This window comes from Seriola dumerili, unplaced genomic scaffold (assembly GCF_002260705.1).
Source record: "Seriola dumerili isolate Sdu_G_001 unplaced genomic scaffold, Sdu_1.0 BDQW01001051.1, whole genome shotgun sequence".
NCBI lineage: Eukaryota > Metazoa > Chordata > Actinopteri > Carangiformes > Carangidae > Seriola > Seriola dumerili.
Window position 1 is genome coordinate 5,863 of NW_019175306.1, and position 9,231 is coordinate 15,093.

The window sequence follows — 9,231 nt, forward strand, 5'->3', positions numbered from 1 at the left end:
AAAAATGTCAAAAAACTTCATACTGTACAATGGCATAAAATTGTCAAAAAACGTCATAGTATAGTATGGCAAAAAATGTCAAAAAAACGTCATAGTATAGTATGGCAAAAAAATGTCAAAAAACGTCATAGTATAGTATGGCATAAAATCATCAAAAAATGTCATTGTATAGTATGGCAAAAAAACGTCATAGTATAGTAGGGTAAAAAATGGCAAAAAACGTCATAGTATAGTATGGCAAAAAATGGCAAAAAAAACGTCATAGTATAGTATGGCATAAAATTTAAAAAAAACATCCTAGTATATTATGGCAAAAAAACGTCATAGTATAGTATGGCAAAAAATGTCAAAAATCGTCATAGTATAGAATGGCATAAAATTGTCAAAAAACGTCATAGTATAGTATGGCATAAAACGTCATAGTATAATATGGCGAAAAATGTCAAAAAGACGTCATAGTATAGTATGGCAAAAAATGTCAAAAAACGTCATAGTATAATGTGGCATAAAATTGTCAAAAAACGTCATAGTATAGTCTGGCAAAAACGTCAAAAATCGTCATAGTATAGAATGGCATAAAATTGTCAAAAAACGTCATACTATAGAATGGCATAAAATTGTCAAAAAACGTCATAGTATAGTATGGCAAAAAAACGTCATAGTATAGTATGGCAAAAAATGTCAAAAAACGTCATAGTATAGTATAGCAAAAAATGTCAAAAAACGTCATAGTATAGTATGGCAAAAAAACGACATAGTATAGTATGGCAAAAAATTGTCAAAAATCGTCACAGTATAGTATGGCAAAAAATGTCAAAAATCGTCATAGTATAGAATGGCATAAAATTGTCAAAAAACCTCATAGTAATCCATTCTAAGAATATTGTATCCCATGAAATATTTCTTTTGGACCTAATGGAAATGAAAATAAAAATTTGATCGCAAATAAGAAAACCTCATAGTTCAGTATGGCATAAAACATCATAGTATAATATGGCAATAAATGTCAAAAAACGTCATAGTATAATGTGGCATAAAATTGTTAAAAGACATCATAGTATAGTATGGCAAAAAAACGTCATAATATAGTATGGCAAAAAATGTGAAAAAACGTATTTCATGAAATTGTCAAAAAACGTCATAGTATAGTATGGCATAAAACGTCATAGTATAATATGGCAAAAAATGTCAAAAAACGTCATAGTATAATGTGGCATAAAATTGTCAAAAGACGTCATAGTATAGTATGGCAAAAAAACGTCATAATATAGTATGGCAAAAAATGTCAAAAAACGTATTGCATGAAATTGTCAAAAAACGTCATAGTATAGTATAGCATAAAACGTCATAGTATAATGTGGCAAAAAATGTCAAAAAAACGTCATAGTATAGAATGGCATAAAATTGTCAAAAAAGGTCATAGTGTAGTATGGTAAAAAAAAATGTCATAGTAAAGTATGGCAAAAAAACGTCATAATATAGTAGGTCAAAAAATTGTCAAAAAACGTCATAGTATAGTATGGCAAAAAAAATGGCCAAAAACCTCATAGTGTAGTAAGGCATAAAATTTTCAAAAAACCTCATAATATAGTAAGGCATAATATTGTCAAAAAACATCATGGTATAGCATGGCATAAAACGTCAAAAAACGTCATAGTATAGTATGGCATAAAACGTCAAAAAATATCATAGTATCGCATGGCATAAAGTTGTAAAAAAAAAAAAAGGTCATATCATACTGTGGCATAAAAATTTCAAAAACGTCATAGTATAGTAAGACATACGATTGTCAAAAAACGTCAGAGTATATTATGGCATAAAAATGTTGAAAAAAGTCATGTGGAATAAAATTGTCAAAAAACCTCATAGTATAGCATGGCATAAAATTGTCAAAAAACATCATAGTATAATAAGGCATAAAACGTCATAGTATAGCATGGCATAAAACATCAAAAAACGTCATGTGGCATAAAATTGTCAAAAAAGTCATAGTATAATATGGATCAATACGTCATAGTATAGTATGGCATAAGAATGTTGAAAAACGTCATAGTATAGTATGGCGAAAAATGTCAAACAACGTCATAGTATAGTATGGCATAAAAATTTTGAAAAACATTATAGTATAGTATGGCATTATAACGTTGGAAAACGTCATCGTATAGTATGGCATTATAACGTTGAAAAACATCATAGTATAGTAAGCCATAATACTGTCTAAAAACTTTGTAGTATAGTAAGGCATAAAATTGTCAAAAAACCTCATATTTTATTATGGCACACAAATGTCAAAAAACGTCATAGTATAATAAGGCATACAATTGTCAAAAAATACTATACTGTATTAAGGCATAAAATGTAAAAAACATCATAATATAGTATTGCATAAAAATGTTGAAAAACGTCATAGTATAGTATGGCATAAAATTGTCAAAGAACGTCAAAGTATAGTATGGATTAAAACATCATAGTATGGTATGGCATAAAAATGTTGAAAAAGTCATAGTATAGTAAGGCATACAATTGTCAAAAAACGTCGTAATATATTAAGGCATAAAAATGTCGAAAAACCTCATAGGCATAATAAAATGTCCAAAAACGTCTTAATGTAGTACATCATAAAAATGTCATGGTTTTTTCATAAACATGTCATATTATCGTGTGTTATTAAGATTTTCATAGTATAGTTAGCAACTGTACAACTTACTTACCGCTATTTGTACTGGTACCAACTAGTTTCAACAGAGGTTGTAATTTGTGCATGTGCACAGTTGAAGAAGCTTCGCCTGAACAGGGACTTGAAACCTGGACCCTCAGTTTAAAAGTCTGATGCTCCACCAGCTGAGCTATCCAGGCTTCACAACTTAGCACGACACTATATGATATTTCATACCATAGTATGTCATGGAATTGTCATAAAAATGTCATAGTATAGTATGTAATAAAATAATCCTATAGTATGTCATAGAAAGGTCATAGTATGCCTGTATCATAATAAATGTTTTAGTATAGTATGTCATGAAAATATCTTCAATACCTGTGACAAATTGCAAAAAAATCAAATGTTGTAGTATAGTAGAACAGTTTGTCTCAATAGGGAACTCCTGCATCTTCTCTCTCTTTACATCAAGAACAACAATCAAAGTATGGATCAGTCTTTGTATTATCCTTATTTAATGATGCATAACATCAAATAAACGAAACTTTAAGTTTCTCTGCTGGTTTTAATTAAACCCATAAAATCTGCACGTATGCTCCTCAAAATTACAAGTTTTTTTCATTATCTTTTTTTTTGTTACAAGAACACAAATACAAATAAATACCAATAAACTGCAAACCACACAGACACACCACACTCACAGTGAGTTCATTGTGTGTGTGTGTGTCTATACTGTGTGCATAATTGTCTATAAATAGAGTTTATTGTTCTCAGCTCATTTTGCTGTCTGTCAGTGTGTGTGTGATCTGATGTTATGTATATATGTTCACATGTCTGACCTATGAATACGATTCATTGTTCTCTACCTTGTTTCCATAAGAACAGGTGATCTCATGGTCTGCGGTACCCATGGCCTATGTGTATTTTATGTGTGTGTGTGTGTGTGTGTGCGCGTGTGTGTGTGTGTGTGTGTGTGTCTGTGTGTGTGTGTGTGTGTGTGTGTGTGTGTGTGTGTGTGTGTGTGTGTGTGTGTGTGTGTGTGTGTGTGTGTGTGTCTGTGTGTGTGTGTGTATGTGTGTGTGTGTGTGTGTGTGTGTTTCTGCAGAGCTTCCAGTAGGATTTTGGAGCTTTGCTGTGGAGCCGCAGTGGAATGCAGCTTCTAGTTACTGCCTGACCAACCCAGTCACCAAGTCCTTGGTGTGTGTGTGTGTGTGTGTGTGTGCCATGTGTGTGTGTGTGTGTGTGTGTGTGTGTGTGTGTGTGTGTGTGTGTGTGACCCAGATACCTAATTTTACTAGTCAAGGTCATTTCTCGAAGGACTCCGGTATTTTTATGGTCTGATCTTATCTCCTGATTGGATCAATAACCTCCAGCTGTTCAGCTGCAGCAGCTGTTTGCTCACTGAGCTTCAGCTTCAAACACAAAGCTGCTTTTGTCAAGAGTGATCCAATAAAAAAGCTCATGATTAGATGAGACTGAAGTACAATGGCATGTTTTGTTTTATACTTTGATTAAATAGTGAAAAATGTCCTCAGATCTCTCATTTTGTTTGACCAACAGCCTAAAATGCACAGATATTCAGTTTACTATGGTTATCTCTCTCTCAAATTAAATCGAAGGCAACTGGACTTGTATTTGTCTGTGGAAGACGTTTCGCCTCTTATCCAAGCGGCTTCATCAGTTCATCATGTATTGGTCTCTCTAGTCCGCACTAGTCTGACGACGTCTTCCACAGACAAATACAAGTCCAGTTGCCTTCGATTTAATTTGAGAGAGAGATAACAATGACCTGGACGAATGAGAACATTCACAGACAGTTTACTATGGTATAAAAAAGAAAACATCCATCCTCACAGTGGAGGAGCTGAAATCAGTTTGTCAGTTTTTGCTTGAAAAATGATTGAAACAATTATTATGAAAATATTTGCTGAATTTGATTTATGCTGATCAACAGCATCAGTGACACTGATTCACCTGCTCAGGAGTCTCACTGTTATTTAAAAGAAGTTCATAGCATCGTCTATTGTTCCGGGATACACTGAGTTGTGTGTGTGTGTGTGTGTGTGTGTGTGTGTGTGTGTGTGTGTGTGTGTGTGTGTGTGTGTGTGTGTGTGTATGTGTGTGTGTGTGTGTGTGTGTGTGTGTGTGTGTGTGTGTATTGACACTGTGCACAAGTGGTGTGTGTGCAAATTGCATAAGACATTATTTGTCTTATTGTGCAATATTAAAATGATCTCCTATGAGTTACATTAATGTACGAAAAGCTGCCTTAGTTGCTGGGTGTTAAGACTGAAAACTGCACTGTTTGGGTTTGCTGCTTTAGGTACCAACAGTTTGATGGGATTCAATCCAGAAAGGTCTTTAAGATTAATAGATCAATGAATTTGAAAACTTATCAGACACTAAAACATTGCACAGCCCTCCATACCAGTATGGAAAAAATTAAAATCTGCAACAATCATTTTTCAGTGACCTGTATAGTGGATAAAATTTACAGTTGAGTAAAACTAGATTAACATTAATCAAACATTAAAGAAGTCCAGGACTAAAACAAAATCACAATCAGTTTCCAAATTAACACTGATCCCAGAGCAGAATAAAGTCAGTGTCATAGTAATGAAATGAACATGAATCTGCAGGATAACATATAAAAGTGAGACATTTATATCCAACATGGCTGTCGTGTGTCATTTTCCCTCCTGTTCACTCTCTTTTCTTGTTGCTGAGTCCTTTGTGACCCTTTGTGTTTAAAGGTGTTTTATAAATAAAGGTTTACTCACAGACTTACTATTGATGCCGCTACATATTTCTCTGTAAGCCCTCCATCCATCCATCCTCCCAAACCCTACCAGCTGTCTCCCTCCCCTCCATCCCTTCATCTCTCCATACATCAGCTGTCTCATGCTCTGAAAGAGGAGAAAAATAAATGAGTGGAGAATAGACACGATTTCCCAGAGAGCTTTGACTTTCTCTTGGAAAGGAACAAGAGATCTGCTGATTAATTTACCTCTTCAGCCCCCTCTGTATTCTCCTCTCACTCTGTTACCTACACAACCCTTCATCTCTCTCCTCAGCCCTCTTTTTGTTTCAGTGTTAGTTTTCTTTCTTTCATCTTTTTGTCATCCCTCTCTCTGTCTCTCCATTTGCCTCTCTATCCCTCCATCCCTCCCTCTGTGCAGTTGTCTCTCCAGTTTATTCTCTCTAATCCAGGATAACTTTGTGTGAAGCCTAAATACTGACTCACACACCCATAATAACACCCTATAGACCCGCAGTTCACACATGAACACACTCACTCACTGCACACACACCAAATGCAGTTCTGTGCATGAGTCACTGTACTACTGACTCATGCACACACCAGTCTTCTATGAGGTTTCCATTTATTTTTGCTTTTGTTGACCCTGTCCCTGTTTCCAGAACTAAGCAGTTCATAAAACTATATGCAGTGTAACCCAGCAGTCCTGCAGTGAAACCTCCCTGCATGAAGTTCAATGCCTGTTGGGTCCATATGTTGAAAACAACACAACCTGACAAAACAGTTAGAACTGACAAAAACGGAGTTAAGACTGCTCTGTGGACACAAATTAAAACAAATATAATACACAAAAGATGCGTTAAAATTGCATGTCTTGTAAGATAGCATGCATTTTCATTTATTTTGTCTCATGTGCGGCAGATGCTGCGGAGATATTAGTTATGAATTTAATACATCCAGCTAGTGTCTGAAATGTATCAACTGCTGTTTGCACTTATCCCTTAGTGCAGGGGTGTCCAAACTTTTTTGAATGGGGGGCAGGTTTGATCATTTTAAAATACCTGAGAGCCATACTGAGTGAAAGCCGCTGCAGGGAGGCTAGGTTAGATTCAAGATGTTTCACTTTGTCCACCTGTTCACTGCATGACAGTCACTGGTATTAATAATGCTTAGTCTCATAATGTCTGTTCACATTTAACTTTTTCATAACAGTGACAGTTTCTTGGTAAATGAGACAACAACAGTTTTGGTTTTCAGTGAAAAGTTATTTAACTTTCCACCACATCTGAAACATGCTTCTTTGCTGTGGTCATGACTACAACCTAGCAGCAAATGTCTATTGCCTGTTTACAGTCTATTTATGAAAACATTAGTTCCACCTGCATTGTAGAGATGTTAATGAACTGTAGTGCTGTCATCATGAGGTGTACAGTAAAAATGCAAAGTGAACTCGCTTTATTAATCAATACGTGTGTGTAAAGTGTATTTTGAAAGACAAACCGCAGGGCATTTGGCCTGTGGGCTGGACTTTGAACATGCCTGTCCTAGCGAGTCTCTACAAGTGCACAATCCGAACACAGCTAAGGTCTTTAAGACTAGCTTGTGGCTCCTAGAGGCTGCAGTTTAAATATAACAGCACAACACCACCCTGGTTTTGACTTTTCTTAGAGGATTCATCCTCTAGGAACGATGAATATCTACCTGAGCTTCTGTTCCAGTATTTTGGTGACACTGTCCTCAACTCTCTTTGGATAGACAGTACTGCTGTGACTGCAGTTTCAACATGTGGAGAAATCCAAAGACTCACACCTGCTGTGCCTAGTTATGATCGTTAAGCTGTGACTAGAGCTGTTTAGGCAATGGGTTACAGTCAAATAAACTTAGAGCCAATCTGTTTCTGAGTGATGCCAACAACTGAATGGTCTGCAGGCTTGAACTGGACAGCAGGCAGCCAGAGGCCCTATGCAACCTACACTGAGATAATAATTCACCAACATAAAGGGACATTTTAAGGACATGTAAGGTATCACAAGTGTCTTAAAACTGATCCAGGATTTGCAGCCACAGCCGGGACATTCTGCAGTAACATGGGTCTCACTGCTGTGTTTGGATACGAGGATTTAGCAATCAGCCAAACTAGACACTGGACCATCACGCCTCAACAGAATTGAGTTTTGATGAGATTCATATTTTAAAGAGGCTGCAGGTCAGAGGATGGGACAGCAGTGGACTGAGGGAGTTAAAGAGTAAAAATAGCATCATATTGAAGCTGTTCCTGTTTAATCCCACTACAGATCAAATGAATCATCACAATACACTGCTGTCCAAATCCTAATGGTGCTCACTGTGTGTGTGTCAGTCCAACCATCAGTGATGAAACATGTTGTGTGCCACCACATCATTCATATCTGTCACTTACTGTCACTCACCAAGAAGGGATTACTTGTTATTATTAAAGGAGCTATTTGTAAGTTTTGCTATTGCTAAATATCTAGCATATCCGCATTAACAGTAGTATATTAATTAGCTAAACTGGCTTATGTTAACGACTTATGTTGTTGTTCTTATTAAAGGGGCTATTTGTAAGGGATCTTTAAGTCTTATCCTCAGTCTTTTATTTCATCACTATTACACTGCACTGAATTAGCATCAATGTATGCAGTCATAAAATGCATAGTTAAAACCTTTGTGCAGGTTTTTATTTTAAGCCAGAAAAATTAAAAAGTCAACTAACAATACTAACAAAAACAGTCACTGCCTTACAATGAAAAATCTGCTTCTGTCTGAAACTGACGACCAATTATTTCAAAAATTACTCTGAATTTAAAATGGTAAATGTGTAAACTGCTCCTGTTCTGTGCTGTGCTGTGCTGTGCTGTGCTGTGCTGTGCTGTGCTAAGCTTGACAGGCATAGCAGTAGTAACTAAGGAAGTGGCATATCCCAGACATAATGGACAAAAACACAAAAATAGGATGAAAGAATTAGGTGCAGAGAGAGAATGAGAGCAAGAAATGGGGGTTTGGTGACCATAGATAGTCCGGATGGATGGCAGAGAAATAGAGATGGACAGAAACACAGAGTTTCCATAGATAGCCCACAGATACAGTAGGTGAGAGAGAGGGAGAGAAAAGAGGGATGAGGGGGAGCAGATGTGGGCTTTAGTTCTGACTCTCTACTTCATTTTGGGATTCCATCCTGACCACAGCAGGCCTTTTATGACCGTTTAACCAGACCGGTCCGACCAATCAGCTGAAGGAGAGGTGGTCACATGGTGTTGTGACCTTCACAGAAAGGTTATAAAGTGAGGTGATGCTCTGTTAACTCACTTATTCTGTTCTTCTGCACATCCTCACCAACTACGCTGTGACAAAGACACTAAAACCACCAAGAGATTCAGACCAGACCAGACCAGACCAACCCGGCAGAGTGAGTACACAACCCTGATGATGCAGTTTTTTTGTGAATTTCATATCATGTCTAAGGTTTACAACATTTACATCATCAAAATTAAATTTTGGCTGCAACTTTCAAACTCAAGTATGACTCTAAAGACTACAGTACCCATGAGTCTACTGTGGAGGAAACTCCATCCAGTAACATTGTTAAATGCACATTTGTTACAAAGGCATTAATAACTGATCTTGTGGCCCTGACTTGTACAGGGGCCACATGTCAAAATATAATTTAAAGTGCCTGAAAACTTGTTTTTATGATTATAAAGCAGGTCTAGGTTCTATATTAATACTGTGTATCAAAGTGCTAAATCCTCAGAGAAATGCACACACCCTGTATTCAGAAATAGAGGCTTAAAAC

The 9,231-nt window shown here is 36.4% G+C and overlaps 1 non-coding gene across 1 annotated transcript; it reads right to left on the reverse strand.

Moving 5' to 3' along the window:
* Window positions 1–2,783: 2,783 nt before the first annotated feature.
* On the reverse strand, window positions 2,784–2,856 carry trnak-uuu. The gene has a single exon. It is a non-coding gene; the product is annotated as a tRNA-Lys (tRNA).
* Between the last annotated feature and the right edge of the window lie 6,375 nt (window positions 2,857–9,231).